Below are 18363 nucleotides of genomic sequence, written 5' to 3'. Positions count from 1 at the left end.
GGGCGGCGCGAGGCTGGCGGCGGGAGCCGGAGGAGGAGCGGCCGCCGCCGCCACCGCCGCCGCCATAGAGACTGTAGCCGTGGAGACTGTTACTTACCAACGGGGAGCAACACGCAGCAGCCGCCGCCGCCGCCGCGGGAGCCGCTGCCCGAACTCCCGGCCCGAACTCCAGGTGACCGATGCGACCGGCCCGGGCCCGGCCCGCCCGGGGATGAGGGGGGCGGCAGGGACCCGCGCCGGGGCCGGGGGCCGTCAGCGCAGCCCCCGCCGTTCCCCCCGCACGCCCGGGACGCTGCGCCCGCGGGACCCGCCTCCGTGTTCCCAGCCCCGCCGCCGCCCTGAGTTTGGGGGCGCCCGGGGCCCCCTTCCCTCCTCGCGACCCAATTCAGGGGGCGGTGGGGCCCAGCGACTCACTTTTTTACAAAACTTCCCGAGTTGCGGGTGCCAGGGGATCCCCCGCTCGCTTACCCCCAAATTCTCTGAAGTGGGGGCGCCCGAGCAGCCATCTGAAACTTCTGCCTTCTCGCTTCGTGGCTTGGGGACTTCTGGGCACCTCGCAACACGTCTGTGCCGCAGACGCGTGAGTTGGGGGCGCTCAGGACCCCGCTCTCAGTCTCCCCCAAGCTCCCCAACTTGGGAGAGCCCCGGGAACCCCTCATGAACTCTGAATTGGGGGCACCTGGGAACCCCCTCTTCTCCCTTTTGCTACCGAAGTCTCTGCAGTTGAAACACCCCGAGGACCCCGCTCCACCTCACACTCCAGAATTGGGAGGGCCCGGAAGGCTCTTCTCACCTTTCCCCCAAATTCCCGGTCTTGGGGTGTTCCGGGGACACTTTCCTTGACTCCCAAACGTACTGAATTTGAGGGCGCCCCTGCACCCCCTTTCTCTTTAAGCAAAAGTCGGTGCGCGTGTGCGGAGCACCCCCTCCTTCCCACGTTGTCACCGCGAACTCCACAGGACCCGGCTTCCCAGGACCCGTTTCTCACCTTTTCGCTCAAAATCCTCGCGTTCACGGCTCTGCGGACACCGCCCTCCTCCTTGTTAACCGCACGTTCCCGAGTTTGGGGGGTCCTGGGTCTGCCAGCCCCCCCCCACCCCCCACCCCTCAGGAAGCCCATTCTCACACCCTCACTCCCTATTTGGACCGAGCGCGAAGCGAGGAAAGTTTAACCAGAGGGTTTTTTTTTTTTAATTCATTAATTTATTATTTTGTTAAATGGCACAAACTGCAGGGTGGCGTTTTATCCTGAGGGTATGCGAGAGCGTGAGTGTATTTGTGAATTTAAACCCCACCCCTTGCCCTCCCTCTCCCCCCCCCCCCACCTTCCTCTTTATTTCTTTCATTTTCGCTCTAGGAGAAGCCCAGACTCTCCCTCCCCCGGCTCCGTCCTTATTGGTTTTTCTCTCTGCTGCGCTAGGAACGTTGGGTTTCCAGATCCCAGTAGCTATTTAAGGGGCCCCGGCCGAACTGCCCGGCCATTCCAGCGGCGGGGGTGGTTCATCGTCCTAATTTTAACCTCCTGATTGCCCCACAGGAATGAAGAAGGGCAGGCAGGATGCAGAGCCAGTCCAGGGCTGTCCTCTCCCTGCAGATCTCATTCCTGCATTTGGTATTTTATTATGACAGGCCCCCCACTCCCAGGCCCCCCACCACCACGCAGGCACTCTTATTTTCATGCTTGTGCAATAAACTGTCAGTGCAGACGTCTGTGAGTGTCTCCCTCCTAATCGACTTTATCTATGTAAATCCAAAATATCAAACTTAAACAAGACTCAGTTTCAGTGAAGACTTCCCCAACAAAATAACCTAAGTATATGAAATAGCAACAAAAAACTTTTTATTTGCCTGCACATATATTGTCAACATGTTCTCTTTTTGCTTCATGCTCTGAATCATTATTCTTTGCTTATAGAGAGACCCTTACCCTCTGTCCTGGGGAGTCCTGGGTTACCTGTTCTTTCTGGAACTCAAGTTTAAAGACTTGAACTTAGACTCTAAAATAACCTCAGAAATAACTACTCACCTGTTCTGCTCCTACCACAGTGTATGATAAGCACCCTAGGAAAGGAATTTAATTTCCTTAATCGCCAGCGCTCCTTCTGTAAAATGTTGGAAGGGACAAGAAATCCCATAATAATATGTGATGGAAAAGATAGTTGGAATAAGTTCAGAAAAATCAATACTGAATTATTTGGCCTTTTGGAGCCTTTCTTCTCTTGTCCCAATTAACCCCCCCCCCCCCAGGAACCTGGGAGCAAGGGACAGAGTTATTAATTACCCCAAGAAACAAAGTAAGTCCTTGGAAATTCATTTGGTATTTGCTTTCTGGCTACAGGGCACATATTACTTTAATATGAGTTCAGAGTGTTGATATTGGCCTTTGAACAACATTTTCACTGAAATGCCACTGGAATGGAGTGATGTTCCGAAACGCAGGTGCTGGGAAGACATCTGTCTGGCTCTAACTTCTTAGGTCTAATTTTTAGTTTCAGAGTTTACATTCTAATTAATTAATTTAACTTTAATTAATATAATGTAGTCACAATTTTGAGTGTACTTATGGGATTTTTATAGTACTTGAGATTATTTTGCTTATAAAATTCCAGGGCCACAAGGAACCAGATCTTATAACATATTTGGCTTTTTTTAATTAACTGCAGGTTGGACTTTTCTTTAAATAGCTTGGTCCCTCCTGTACACACCTACTTATTTGTAAAAGATCAAACTTTTTTAGAAGCAGGGGAATTTCTTGGAGAAAATATGGAACTTGTTGGGCCCCTTCGTGGACGAGGGAGCAAGGGGAACACTAGTCCTGGTCCAGGGTCTGGAACTTGCAGTCTGGGGCACACCCTATAAATAGATCGATATTTCTGACTGTACTGAGTGGGTATTCACACTAAGTGGGGGTACCTAAAGACTATAAGCAAGGGCTGGCCTTGTCTCTAAATGAGTCTGTGCCAAATTTATATATAAAAACATATTCAGTTTCAGATCTGTTTGGATTTGTTATGATGGATTGTGGGCTTATGTATAAAAAAAAAAGACACTTTGATTGCCTTCTAGAATTTGAGTGGCAGTTAGCTTGGACACAGGCTATGTTCTCTCAGACCTGTGCCAGGCACAGAGCATATACTTAATTTGTCAAACCAATGAGTAAATCTATGAGTGAAGTGTATGCTGGGAATTAGAAAGAAAACTGAAAACCACCTGCATGCTTCTAAGAAACCCAAGATCGGCAAAGGAATTCCCATAGAAAAAAAGGAGAACCAGAATCAGGGAGGTGTGTGGGATAAGGCAAGGGTAAGAAATGTGGGTGGAAGAGCCAGAAAGAACCCACGTGGGAATTTGTATCTGGAAGTTCCCACTAATAGGCTAAAATGAGGAGTGAGGAGACAAGGGCCTAAGATCTTCCTAGCAGAGGAGTCTGCCAGCTGCCTACTGGGCATATCCACATGCATCCTTAGCCACAGTGTCAGTGTTCAAGGAGGGGTAGTCAAGCTGGCCTAGCGATAATCCCCCAAACCTGCTTTCCTAGGCTCCACCCTCCCTTAGTAATATCTGCTGGTCTCTCCCTGGCTGCTCAAGCTAAAATATTGGAGTTGACCTGATTCTCCTCTTTCTTTCAAATTATCAGCAAATCCTGATGATCCTTCTTTGACAGAGACCTAGAATCTGACCATTCCTAGCCACCTCCACCACCAGTCCCTGGTCCAAGCCACAGGGTGCCTCTTGCCTTCTGATCTGGGGTGCCACATTTTGTCCAGTGGTGTATTCCTCAGCCCAGAACAGTCCCGTGGCTCCCATCTTACTTAGAGCAAAAACCAAAGTCTCCCCCCATTCCGAGCTCCCCAACCCAGTACCTCTTTGATACCTTATCACCACCATCATCCTGTGCCTTCACTCCAGCCCTTCTGGCCTCAAACCCCACTGTCTAGAAAGATCTTGGCCCAGGCACTTGGAGCACTGCTCACTGCCTTTAGGCCTTTTCTCATCCGTCACCCCCTCTTAGCCTCCTTCTCTGCTTTCTTTGTCTCCTCAGCATTTACCACAATCTAGCACAGCACATGCTATTTGTATTTGTATTATAATCTCTGTCCCCTCTTTGAATGTCAGCTCTGTAAGGGGAGAGAGCTCTGTGTCTTTTATTAACTTCTGTATCCCTGGAGCTGAGAATAATTCTGGCACTGAGTAGACACTCGATAAATATTTGTTAAAGGAATAAATAAATGGTTTCCCGCACAGCTATGCAATATGTAGAAATTAAGAGTTGTTCCATATCTACCACATGTTGCCATCTATGTGACTCGGAACAGCTCCAGCAGAATGAATGGGGGCAGGGGGAAGAGTCCAAGGAGAATTTCAGACCCTAGTGTTGGATGCTGCAAATATGGGCTTTGGCATTAAAGTGTGATATCTCTATTAGCTTAGTGACTCCAAGAAAGGGTTGGCATCTGTGAAATAGATAATAATATCTGGCATGGTTGGTGTATGAGAAATAATATCTATAAACTATTTAGCACAGGGCCTGGCAAATGATAGGTACTCCATAAAGAGTAGCTATTATTATCATTATCTTATCATTAAGAAGCAAGTAAGCAGAAGTGTCTTGGGACTTTTTATTTTGGTTTTCTGACTAGTCCCAAATGCTAGAGACTTTCAATAAATGTATCTTGCATGATTGAGTGGGTGGGCCCTACCCTATTTTTTTTTTTTAGGGTGTGAGATGCCCTTTAAATAGTGTAGACATTCACTGGTCCAAATATGTCACCCTGTAAACACAAGGGCTTGAAAAAAAGCAATAAAAGCAATTGAAAGTCCTACTTCTTGGTTGTGGTTTAGACCCCTCTGAAATTAGTCCCCCCAAATTACCCTTTCAGATGGGCTGTTTTGAGTGACCAGTTCTGCAGGAAGAATTTAGAGATGAGAACGTTTGAAAACCCGTTTCCCTCCCTTGTTATCACGGGCTCAGAGGTGCCAACACAGTCGAAGCACTTGGAGTTGAAAGCTGACCTGGTCTTCATGCCAGAACTTGAGAGAGGCCCTTACAGTCAACTGCCTGCCTGCTCCTGGCTGCACCTCACTTCTTTTTCCTGAAATGCATTCCTGTTTCATGATGTTTCGTATGTTTAAAAACCCAGTTTTGTGCCGTGGCAACTCTTTATTTTTAGCTTTTGCAAATTCTATGACTTTTCCAAAAAATCAAATTGACTGTGCAAACCTGTTGGTGAAATATACTGCATGTGCTATCAGAAGCTGTGAATCAGACCCTACCTGCCAGAATCCACGTTTGCAAATTAAAAAAAAAAAAAAACACCATAAAGCCATTAAAAATATGGTTGATCTTGAATAACTGCACAGGTCCATTTATACATGGATTTTTTTCAATCAATATATTGGAAAACATTTATGGAGGTTTGTGACAATTTGAAAAAATTCATAGTACATAGCCCTAGAAATAAAAATAAAAGGAAACATTAAATATGCTATGTAGATAATCTGTTTTTATCATCTACTATCATAAAATATGTACATATCTACTATAAAGAGTTAAAATTTATCAACACACACACACACACACACACTATAGACCCTACATGACACCATTCACAGTTGATAAGACTTCCAGTTAACAGCAGGCTATTAGTAGTTTAGTTTGGGGGGAGTCAAAAGCTATAACCAGATTTTTTTTTACTTCAAGGGGGGTTCAGTGCCCTTAACCCCAGAGTTGTTCAAGGGTCAACTATATGTAGACACTACATGTAATGGCTCTATATTGGTGATTATTTACCATTTACTAAATAATGAAGCCCAGATGTGCTAAATACAGTAAGCCCATTTCTACAAAGATCTCTGCAGTTCCTGTAGGCATGTATGTGTTTGTGTGTGGTGTGTGTGTTACATATGTGTCATCAGTAGATTTGTGTGTGGTGTGTGTGTTACATATGTGTCATCAGTAGATTTGTGTGTGGTGTGTGTGTTACATATGTGTCATCAGTAGATTTCACCTCTTTCTGTAGCTGTCAGATCCATGGTGTCCAGCCATTTGGTGGAAAATGCCCTTTCTGGACATCTGACATTTGTTCATTTATTCATTCAGTGCTCTCTTTGAGAGAGAGAGAGAGAGAGAGAGAGAGAGAGAGAGTTCTATCCTATGAGGTTACAAAGACCAAAATCCAACAAGGAGAGGGAGGTATTAACAAAAGGGACTGGTTCTGGATGTCTCTGTAGGGAACAGTAAGTCTATGGAGGAGGGAGTCATCTTTCCCCAGAAGGACCAGAAAAGGTGTCCAGTAGGTAGGATGACCTTGAACCAAATCTTAGGAGGAGTGTTCTTGGCAGTGAAGCGGAGAGAGTAGCTGTGTGTCTGTGTTTTCAGGAACCTACGAACAGCTACTGCCGGCAGAGCAGAGGGCACCAGGCAATCAGTAAAGAGCAGGTTTCCCTCAAATCCAGCCTGCAGCCTGTTTTTGTAAGTTTTGCTGGAACATTGCCACACCCGTTCCTTTGCACGCTGTCTCTGCTTTTTCAAGGCAACAGCAGGGTTGAATTTTTGCAGCAGAGATAGAATGTGGCCTCCACAGCCTAAAGTATTCACTGTGTGAGCCTTTACAAGCAAAGTTTGCGGGCTCTGGCTGGATGAGTACGGCTTGTGTCTCTGGCCCTGGGCAGAGAGGTTTGTGGGGAGGCAGCTTTGTGACTTTAGTAGATGCTTTGGGAGGCTTGGAGTTGGGGTTGACAGTGGAGAGATACTGTTGCCATTATGCATGTGAAGGGGCCAAAGACCTGCCCAAGTGTACCGCTGCGGGGCTGGGGAAGGAGGTGGAGCTTCAAGGGTCACATGGGCTCTAGGGAGCTGGTGAATTGCTGTGGGGAAGAGGCAGGGAGGAGCCGAGGGTGATTCCCAGCCATTGGACATTGGGGATCAGGTGAAACTTGTCGCTTCAGTGAGTTTGGGACCTCACCTTCGCAGGGAGGGGTCCTGAGACCTGGTGAGCTTGAGGTGTCTGTGGGCGTCCAAGTGGGGACAGTTTTCCAGTAGGCAGCTGGATTTTGGGGTCTGGAGCTGAAAAGGGCAGTCCAGGCTAGCGGTCAGGACCCAGGATCTATCAGGGTATGACTGGTGGAGCCAGCTGTGAAAATGATATCACCCAAGATGGTGGAGAGTGAGGAGAGAAAGCCAGGGGCTGCGCCATCAAGATTCAGGGAGCAGGAAACCTATGAAGGATTTACAGAGGAAAGTGGTTATTTTATATTGTGGGAAATTTGAGTTTTTTTAACATTCTGAGTTTTTTAAGCACACAACTCAGTGGCACTGAGTATATTCACATGGGTCTTCAATCATCTCTGCCACCCCTATTCAAAACTTTCTCATCTTCCCAAACTGAAATTCTGTCCCCATGAGACACTCCCGTTCCCTGTCCCCCAGCCCCTGGCACCCACCATTTACTTCCTGTCTCTGTGGATTTGACTCCCCAAGGACCTCATATAAGTGGAATCACACAAGGTTGTCCATATAAGTGGGCAAACACACAATCACAAGTGTTTGTCTTTTTCTTGTCTATTTTTTTCACTGAGCATCATGTCCTCAGTTTGTAATACATGTCAGAAGTTCCTTCCCTTTTATGGCTGAATAATATTCCACTGCTTAAGTGGATGATATTGTGTTTATCCATTCGTCCCTTGAATGAATGCTGAGGTTGCTTCCACCCTTTGGCCTCTGGGAATCATGCTCACCAGAAGAGGTTTGGAAGGGAGACTTAGGTGGAGAGAGAAGCTGGGGGAAGGCTCTGAAGATGAAGGAAGGAAGGCAAGGACTGAGCAAGGGAAGAATGAGGCCAGGTGGAGACCAAAGAGATTGAACTTGAACCAATCCCATGGAAAAAAAGGAGAAAGGAAGAGACCTCACAGTAAGACAGCAGGCTCAGCTCACGAGCGCCTGTCTGCGTGGAAAGTTGTGGAAATCATACTAATGATAGAGAAACCCATTCCTAAAGTCACAGCGGCACTTAATTATGCAAATGTTTTTAAATGCAAACTGTTTATCTTTTAAAAACATTGCCATGTTTCCAGGATACATTTCTGTCCAAAAGGTGATCTGTGGGGCAAAGCGTTGGAAGCTGTTTCTCCAGAATTACCAGCCCACAAAAATGTGTTCCTGCTCTGCCCTGGCCAGGGAGAACCCGCGCCACACACCACCACCACCCACCCCGCCAAAACACCACACAGCTTCCCCCTACCTCTCCCTTATTCTCAGAATACTTATGGAAAGATGTAGCCTGCTTTGTGAAAAAATATATTTGGAATTCATAAAGCAACTCAAATGATATGCTTCCAGTTTCTAAAAGAACTGTTTATTTTCTAGAAGTCACCTTCGAGTAAGGACTTATTTACATGTGTTGCTCTCTGCTCTCATCCATTTAAGCAAATATTTGTAGGCCCAAAATAGCAAACATCTGAGTAGCTTATAATTAGTTAAATACTTAAGTGTATTAATATATCACCACCAAGAGGGAGAAGGTGCTAGAACTATTTAAACCATTGGTCACTGACATTGAGACCCAAAGTTAAATCATGAACGGAATGTATTTCAGGAGCTTGTCAATTCTGTTAATCTTGGTCGGTGATACAGCCAGCTCTTAAAGTGACAAACTGGAGTGAATAGAAAGTAGTTCTAGAAGCCCTGTATGACTCAATTAATTGCCAGTCTTATTCGCAACAAAGCATGCACTTGTCAGCTCAACTGTGTTCATTGGGAGACTCGTGTAGAAGTAAAGATGTCTTAGTTGGTAGATACTAATTTGACAAACTGCAGGATGGTGAAGTTCAAGTGGCAGGTTTCCCCACTGAGATTTCACTTCCGCCCATGTGTGCAGTCTGCACAAGCCCGGCTCTTTCCTCATTGTAGTTCCAGTGACCACTGGAGTTCTTTGTCCTTCTACTTGCAGCTACAGGTAACCCCAACTGTCTCTGCTGTTCTAGAAGCAATATTTCTCCAGCCTGCAGCTCAGCACTAATGAGTGCAATCCATAATCACTCTTGTACCATCTCCTGTGTCTCCCTGCAAAGACCTTGTCATTCTTCTTCCTTATCTTTCTCTCTTCCCATTCACCTTGCCGCACCTCTTCTGGGCTATGTCAGGAGGAACAGGGGGGCACTTACTTTTTACTTTATTGGCCAGACTGCCCATCCCTTTCTTGTAACTACCCTAGTTCAAGGCTTGTCTCCGTCCCCACCGCCCTTTCATTGCATCATCTTTCACTGTCGTGATGTGTCGCTTACCTACCGGGATATGTTCTGAGAGGTCACTGTTAGATGATTTTGTTGTGTGGACATCATCAAGCATAATGACACAAACTTAGATAGGATAGCCTGCGACACACCTAGGCCATGTGGTAGAGTCTATTGGGACCTCATATATGGTCTCATATATGCAGACCCTCCTTGACCTCAGTGTCATCAAGCAAGGCATGAGTGCTCCAAGTGGACTTGCTGTAGCTTCAGCAGGTCATCTACTTCTGTCTCCCCTCCCTCTGAAATGCCATTGCTACTGACAAAACTCTTACTCTTTTCTCAAGACCTTTCTCCAAAGCTCTCACCTAGGGACCTTGGTGAGCTGAGTGAGAAAACTTGCAAGACAAGGTGGGATTTCCTTCTTGGAGGGAGCATGGGGAGGTGGTCCTGTGCCTTGTAGGATGTGAGAAACATCCTGGCCCCACCTGCTGGGACACCCTCCACCCCCAAGTGAGGACAACCACAGTGACTTTAGACATGATGACCTGTCCCCTGGGGTGCAGAATCACCCCCTAGTCAGGAATCACAGGACCAATTTGCCAGAAGTAACAAGGACTCCCAAATTGCCACAACACAGAGATTTAGCATCACAAGGCTACTTGGACATGAAGAAGTGATTGATGTGTTTATTTTCTGTTCTCAGTTGTAAACTCCCAGAAGACAGGGACAGCTGTCCCTGCCACACTTCCCACAGACTTCCTAGTAGATTCATGAGTAAATAAAGGCTTGAGCCCTCCCTGCTCTTCAGAGGGCAAGGCCTGCATCAAGTAATGGTCGTCTTTGGTTTTAACGAAAAGCAAAAATCAAGAAACCCTTGCCTGCTCTCTCCTTCTTTAAAAACTCCTTATTTTTTTATTCAGTCCAGATGAATATTCCAATTCTTTCAATACATACCAAACTCCAGAAGAAATTGTAATCAAAGGCCCCCTACTGTTAACTTACTTCCCTTTTTGCCCCACCAAAATTGCAAATCAAGTTCTTTTCCAGAAAGTTCAGGGGTCTTACAGGGAAATAGGAGTTTTATAACCAAACCGCTGCCAGGTCCCACTGCTGGGAGCATGTACAGAGTGGAGGATGTTAAATACCTAATTCTGTATTTAAGCCATTTGCAATGGCTTGATCCATCTCTTGCTTTGCTTTGGACTTTTCAAAGATTTCACTCAGCTGAAAAGTCTATTTGAAACAAATACAGCTATGTCCATTACATTAGGTTGATCAATAAAATGTGGCCCTCCAAATTGTTGAACAGATGAATGAATTCTCCTTTCTTGCAAATGCATGGGATAACTTGTTTATATTGGCAACCTTAGCTTTTGCTGTGACTGAGGCAATTTTTGGAAGGTTTGAAAGCCACTAATCTGTCCTGGAGGAACTAGTTACAGAGGAAAGACAGAGTGAGGTGAAATTTATGCACTGGTAGGTAGCGATTCTAACTCTGGTTCCAGTTGTGAAAGATCCCTTTCCCCAGTGCTGTTCCCTGCTCAGGAGCTACCCAGAAGCAGCTACTGGTTCAAGGTGACCCAGGCAGCTTTGGTGGATGAACGTGGGGTGAGCTTGGAGGGAAACTGCTATGTTGGGACTCACGTCCCCTCCTTTTCCCTTTACTCTTTAAGAACAGTATTAGCTAAGTGCCTAGCTGAGGTTTTGGTGTGCCCCCATCTCTGAAATATCAGCCATTGAGCCCCACATTCTAGTTAGACTGCCATGAGTCTTACTTGGATTAGAAGTAAGTGTTTTTCTTTATTGTATTTTTATTTCTATTCTGCCTATTTGACTCTTTTGTATAGATTCTAGCTCTCTACTGTAATAGATAATTCCAAAATCTAGGGCTACCTGGGATTTGTGTCTCTTGCCTATTTTTGTTTTGTTTCATGTTTTTAGATGTAATTGATAAAACATCCTGTTAGTTTCAGCATTCAACATAGTGATCCAGTATATGTATACATTGTGAAAAGATCACAAGAATAATCTAGTTAACCTCCAACGCTATATACATGGTAACAATTTACAGTAACATTTCTTTTTTCTGTACTGAGATTTTAAGAAAGGCCTCCTCCATTAGCAACTTTCAAACAAACAATACATATGTATTGGCTATAGTCACCATGTGGTAGATGACAGCCCCAGGATTTATTTATTTGAGCAGTCCACCCAGTGTTCCCACCCTTTACCACTGCCTCTGTGCTCCGTATCTATTAATTCATTATTTTTTTCAGATTCCACATATATAAAAGATCATATGGTATTTGTCATTCTCTGCTGGCTTATTTCACTTAGTATAACACCCTCAAGATCCATACATATTGTTGCGGATGGCAGGATTTTTATGACTGAATGTTCTATTGGATATATGTACCACATTTTCTTTATCCATTCCTCTGCCTTAGGTGTAAAACGGATACTGAGGTGGTTTCCACAGAGGTAATTATTAATGGAAGCCAATTAGAGGGATGAGATGACCTTCACAGGTGGCAAAGTTCCCTAAGACATGTACCATCACTGATGGAGCTGTGTAACTGCTCTGCGCGTGGAAGGCCTTCCAGCCCCGTAGGAATTCTTGTGCAAGGGAATTGGAGACATTTGGATGTGAAAACATAGTTCCGATCAGCCTTTATTATTATTATGCTCCTGCGAAAACTTTTTAACTGGATCTTAAGAGTTCATGGTCTACGTAGAAACTGCCTTCTACACCCCCGGTGAGAAGGGCCAACATTCCAGAAGTTCCAAGAAATGTGTGTCCCCCTTGTGCTTCAGACCCTGGAAAAGGTACAGATGCCTCATGAGATCCTTTGGGCTGGTTGCAGGGAAATCCCCCTGCTGCTTAACCCAGCCCGATTTGCTTTTCACCCTGGTGTTGTCTCAGTCTTGGCCCTTTGTAGTAAGGCTGTCAGGGAAGAAATGTAATGTGGGCATCCAGCCCGAGCCAGAAACTCAGGCTGCCGGGAGCTCAACTTCTTGCCTCTTCAGGGTCCCATCCTTGATTACCTTGGTGCCAGCTATCTCAGCTGCAGAATTGAAGGATGGGATTACCTCATCTTCTCCCCCCTCCACACCCCACTAACCAACTACCCCCTTTTCTAGTCAGAAGTTCCTATAGATCCCACTGCTCAAGTATCTCTTGTAAAATCTTGTTTATGCAGTTCTAGTTCCGCACTGTGCGCATAACCTCCGGACCTCTCCCCTGCGCGAAGGGTAGCCACAGATTCCAAATTCTGCCTTCTTCTGAATCTTTACTGCTCCGATGCCCTCAACAATTATTTTAAGCTGGTGCGGGGGGCGCAGGGGATGGGAGGCCGGTGATACATGATGTCTTCATGGAACCCATGGAATACAGGTGCATTTAATGAAATCACTCAAATCCGTGACACTTATTAATAAACATGATTAAATTATAAATTAGAAAATATGTTAGTGGTCTCCAGTGTGACTACATAATATGTCCTTGAAAACGTCTGCGTTCCATTCAGGCATGAGGGGCTGACCTAGTGTTTCCCAATAGCACATACTTGTGGAGAATTTGTTTTGTTCACTGGCAGATAAGAGGAAATCTACCAATGGTTTAGCAATATTTGTAGGGCAAATTGTTTTTAATTTGTGAAATGTATTCATTATATGTTTTTCCACAAATTGGCAAAAGTGCCCCTTTTTGGCATGAAGTCCACAGAACATTTAAGTAAGTATTCCCAGGAAGTGGAGGGTTGGCAAGCAACTCTATAAAGGGCCAGATCATACATATTTTATGCTGTGTAGGCCAGACAGTCTCTAATTGCAGCTACTCAACTCTGTTGTTGACAACACATGAGCAAGTAGGTGTGTTGATGTGTCAGTGAGAATTTGTGGGCACTGAAATCTGAATTTCATGTGTCACAAAATATTTTGACTTTCATTTTTTTTTTTTTTTTTTTTTTTACCGTTTAGAAATATAAAAACCATTCTTAGCTTATGGGCCATACAAAGCCAGGATATGTACTGAGTCTGGGGTGGACTTGACCTATGGGCTGTGGTTTCCTGACCTCTGCCCTGAAGGGTGGAGTCCAGTGCTCTGTCCAGCGCTCCTAGCCTTTCCCCACTGGCCCCCAGTCCATGCCCTCTGCTCCAACCAGCTCAGTCTCTGCCCTTCTCTGTCCCCTGCCATGCCAGCGTCTGCTCTTGCATGAGTCCATTCTCCTCGTTTCTGCCCCACCCCACCATAGTGATTAGGTCCTTCTGCCCCCGCCGGGTCCAGGGTGGGATCTCAGATTCCTCTCACCTTGGCTATGGTACCTTGGGTCTGCAGCTGCCACCCTTTGCCACCTAGGGAGTTGCTCCATTTGTGTCTCTGACACAATGTAAAACCCGAGGACAGAGACTCTGTCTCACTGTCTTTGTGGGACACTAAATAGAACCATTATTTGTTGAATTCACTTGAGTTCTCACCAGAACTTGGAAATCTTACCTAGCTCTAAATATCACTTTGCTTCCTTTCTAACAAAATAAGATCATGTGAGATATTTGTGAATTAAGAGCTTGATGGCTCTTAATTATTCTAGGAGTCTGCTGGGTCGTGATTGTGCATTTGAAACACCGTGCATGTGAGCCATGTGTTTAATTTTAAATATTCTAATAGTCACATTTTAAAAAGAAAAAACAGGCAGGTAAAATTAATTTGAATAATATATTTCATCTAATCCAATATATCCAAAATATTGCTGCTATGTGAAATCTATATGAAAAAAAATTATCAGCTATTTCATATTTTTTATAACATACTAAATCTCTGAAATGCAGCATGCATTTTGCTCCTACAGCATGTCTTAGTTTGGACTGGCTGATTTCAAATGCTCAGCAGCCCCATGTGACCAGCCACGATGCATTAGACAATGCAGACAAAAGTTAACAGTGAAGACAGGCACAACTTTTAGATCATCCCTATTCTTTTTAAAAGACATCTACAGCCACACCCATGGTGACATGCGACATTGAATGTGTGGTGGCGGTCCTGATGGGCCTAGGTGTGTGGTGGACTGTGCCCTTGCATGTTACCAATGGTCACACAACAAAATCACCAATGACACATTTCTCGGAATGCGTCCCACTGTTAAGTGACTGATGGCTGTGTCTGAGTGACTAACTGGTGTCTAGATACTCCACAGCTCTGCAGTTTCAGGTCACTCACAGGCGTGAGCCACATAAGTCAGCTGACTGGAATGTTTCCTATTTTCTAAGGCGATCATTGTTGGGCTTTGCAAACAGGCGTCCACTCCAGGCTCCTGAGTGGTTCGATCCCACATTTCCTAATGACCATTTCCGGATATAGGGATCCTAAGGGCATTCCCAGTAAATCTGCTTACTTCCTCTCTTGCATCATAAAAGGTGTATGTTTCCATTGTAAACATTTCAGATAGTATCAAAAAATATAGAGGAAAAAGGAACCTCTGACTTCTCCTCTTCCTCTCCACCTAATCCTCCCACCACTAATTTTTTCAAATGTTTTGTATGCAGATGAAACATACACATTTGTACTTTATAATTTTTAATTGAGATATAATTTACCCTTTAATGTGTACAATTTAATAGGTTTTAGTGTATCACAAGGCTGTGTGTCCTTCTATCTAGTTCCTGAACATAACATCACCCCCCAAAAGAAACCCCTTTCCCTTCAGCAGTCACTTCCCATTCCCCGTAACCACTTTCTGTCTGTGGATGTTTCTGGACATTTCTCATCAAGGAAGGGCACACACTGTGTGGCCTTTGTGTCTGACTTCTCTCCCTGAGCATCCTGTTTTCAGCCCCCCCCCCAACACACACACACACACACACACACACACACACACACTGTAGTGTATATCAGCGCTTACCTTATTTATGGCTGAACTAACAGATTTTCTTTTTGCCAAAAAAGGGATCATACTATGTCCACTTTTCTGCAACCTGCTTCTTTCATCTAAATATTTAGTCTGTATATTTCCTTATTGTAAGTTTTGTGTCTACTTCACTCTTAACATAACTGCATGAGATTGCACTGTAGGGTTGTGTCCTGCGGTATTAACTCCATACTGAGGGGTATTTTGCTTATACTTTTCCACTCTCCCAACGATGCTACAGAAAACATCCTATTTGTGCATGTGAGATGTTTGAAAATTCCCAGAAGAGGAATTGCTGGGTGGAAGGGACTTCCTTCCCTTTTAGATTTCTTTCACTTACACTCACACTCCATTCTGACAGTGAAGAATTTTACAATCTTGTCCTTGCCTGCAACTTCACCGCCCGCAGCACAACTGCTGAGCCCTCCTCCACTTCTGCCAGGGATGCCTATGGTTTACCTTAAGGTTCAGGTCCCATTCATAAAATAGCAGGTCCAAGATCTTTTGACAATCAGGTGAAATGGAGTAGCCTCCTCCCAGGAAAATGAACAGTGAACACACCCAGCATATTCGGCCTGTGACTTAGGAGGTTCTTGGACCCGTGCACCTTCTCACTAGACCAGCCTCAACTTCAGGAACATGTTCCCTGTCAGTTCTGTTCTATCCATTTCAAAACCCACGAGTGACTGACTCAGCCCAGTCTGTCACCAGGAGCTGCGCCCATGCCCTCATGTGCCTCCGGGAGAGGCCCAGCCGCTCTGCCAGTTTGTGTGCCACACAAGTCCATACTTGTTGCCTGGACTCTGAGCTGACTCTCACATAGCAACGGCATTTCCCCGCCCCTCAAATGCTCTGTAGATGTGTGGGTTCCAGTTCTCTGCACCTTGATACTACACCAAACATTCCTCCTGCTGCTTTCCTGACAGAAGACCCGTCCCAGGGGGCAGCTGGAACCACCTTCCACCCTCTGGGTCACCTCCTATCTGTAACTCATGACTGGGTCATTACCCTCCAAATACCAGATAAAGGACCTCTCTTCCTGGGGTTGGGTCTCCTGCTCAAGTAGGGAGATTCTGCCCTCGATCCAGACTCTAACTCTATGTAAACCATTTAAAATCAGAATTCCAATGACCTACTCCTAGAGTCATTCATTCTTTTTTTTTTCTAAGATTTATTTATTTATGCATACAAGAACTGGGGTACAGGCCAGAGGTGTGGGGGGCGAGAGGATTCACCAGAGATAGAGCGGGGAACAGAACAGGCAGACTGACTGAAATACACTGCTGAAGGGAGCAGCGGGCAAAACAGGAGAGGTCTGTTGCACCATGTAGGTAGCTCCCTGGCGGGCTAGGGATTGAACTTGTGCTGCAGAGGTTGTGGATAGCTTCACAGTGCTGTGCTTAACCCCTTGCACCACCAGGGAGGCCTGAGTCATTCATTCTTAATCTGAGCTTTTCTGCCACTTTAATTTCAATGCATCCTATTTTTCATTTTAACATCCTTTAAGACTTTTGAGAAACTAACCTAATCTGTTTTTCATGAATATAGTAGTATCTTCTAGAAACTACCTACTCCTTAATTCTCCAGTGGTGGTATTCACATGGACTAGAAAAACTATGATTTTTCTCAACTCCCAAACTGGAACATAGTCTCGTTTCAGATTCCTGCCTGTGAAATGCCTACTTCTAGCTGTCCACTCTTCATTCATTCCCTCCAATTAATTCTATTAGAAGGGACATTTCTAACTGAACTTTGTTGCTTTTCTAAAAGAGACTTCACACACACACAGACACACACACACACACACACACACACACACTGGTTTTCAAGCTGACAATCTCTTAGGGATAGTGTGTGCTGGGTGTTTTTGACCTTGTAAGTGCTCAGGCCCATCTTTCTTTTTTTTTCCCCCCCAAGATTTATTTATTTATTTATTTATTTATACGAGAACCGGGGTACAGGCCACATTCATGGGAGGGTGAGAGAATTCACCAGAGACAGAGAGGGGAGCAGAACAGGCAGACTGATGAAATACACTGCTGAGGGGAGCAGCGGGCACGACAGGAGAGGCCTGCTGTGCCATATGGGACCCTCGCCACCGGCCAGGATCGAACCTGTGCTGCAGAGGCTGTGGACAGCTTCACAGCATTGCACTCAACTGCCTGCGCCACCAGGGGAGGCCCCCATCTTTCTCATTTTTATGAGTAATATCACGTTTCACTTCTCCCAAGGTAAAGAATATAGAAACAATTTTAGTTTATATATTGCTGGTTTTTCTTTTTGTCTGGCATTGACCAACATTAACTGTGTCGTTTGTCTTTAGATTAAAACTCATAAAATAAAATTCACCAGTTTAAACTACAATGCATTAGGATATCCAAATATTACGTAACTATCACCATAGTAATTCCAGAACATTTCTATCGCTCCCAAAACAAGTCCTTGCACATTCGCCATCACTCACTTTTCCCTGCCCCACTCCCTAGCATCCACTCTTCATGAGTTTGCCTCTTCTGGACATGTAAGTGGAATCATCAAATAATCTATCTCTTGCACTGGCTTCTTCCACTGAGCACAATGTGGTTTATCCCTGTTGTAGTATGTGTCAGTGCTTCCTACCTTTTAATGGATGAAATATATTCCACTGAACAGATTGGACACATCGTGTCTATTCATCTATTGATGTCCATATGGGTTGTTCCTACTTTTGGGCTCTTATGAATAATGCCGCTATGAATTTTTGTGAACAAGTTTTTGTGTGAACAATATTTTCATTTTTCTTGGTTAGGTACTTAAGAATGGGATTGCTGAGTCATGTGGCAACCCCACGTTTAGCTTCTTGAACTGCCATGTTTTCCACAGGGGCTGCGCCATTTTCTATCCCCCTCAGCAGTGTAGGAGGGGAGGGCTCCAATTTCTCCACTCCTCACCAACCCATGTCATTTTCTCTTGTTTTTATTAGAGCCAATCCAGTAAGAGTGAAGTGGTATCTTGTGTTTTTAATTTCATTTTCCAAATGACTAAATGATGTTGACCATCTTTTCATGTGTTTCTTGGCTGTTCTATGCAGTCGTTTGTTGCTTAACGATTCAGACATATTCTGAGAAGTGTGTTAGGTGAGTTCTTCATTGTGGGAACATCACAGAGTGTAATGACACAAATCTAGATGTTACAGCCTGCTACACACTAGGCTCTAGTGTGGGTATATTAGAACCACAGTCACATA

At 45.0% G+C, this 18363-nt stretch overlaps 1 protein-coding gene across 3 annotated transcripts in view; it reads left to right on the top strand.

Annotated features, from left to right (window-relative positions):
- The window catches only part of RFX2 (regulatory factor X2), an 83807-nt gene continuing 65444 nt past the window's right edge, over nucleotides 1-18363 (top strand). Inside the window, exon 1 of one of the 3 annotated variants that reach the window (XM_037505181.2) lies at nucleotides 1-172. The gene's annotated coding sequence lies outside the window, so the exon portion shown is untranslated. The remainder of the gene's footprint in view (nucleotides 173-18363) is intronic. The other 2 variants (XM_037505184.2, XM_054693076.1) reach the window with 2 other exon arrangements.

Source organism: Talpa occidentalis, unplaced genomic scaffold (genome assembly GCF_014898055.3).
Source record: "Talpa occidentalis isolate TD23 unplaced genomic scaffold, MPIMG_talOcc4v2.1 talOcc4.12, whole genome shotgun sequence".
NCBI lineage: Eukaryota > Metazoa > Chordata > Mammalia > Eulipotyphla > Talpidae > Talpa > Talpa occidentalis.
Note: the sequence above shows the minus strand (reverse complement) of the source record. Positions and strands in the feature narration are given on the sequence as shown.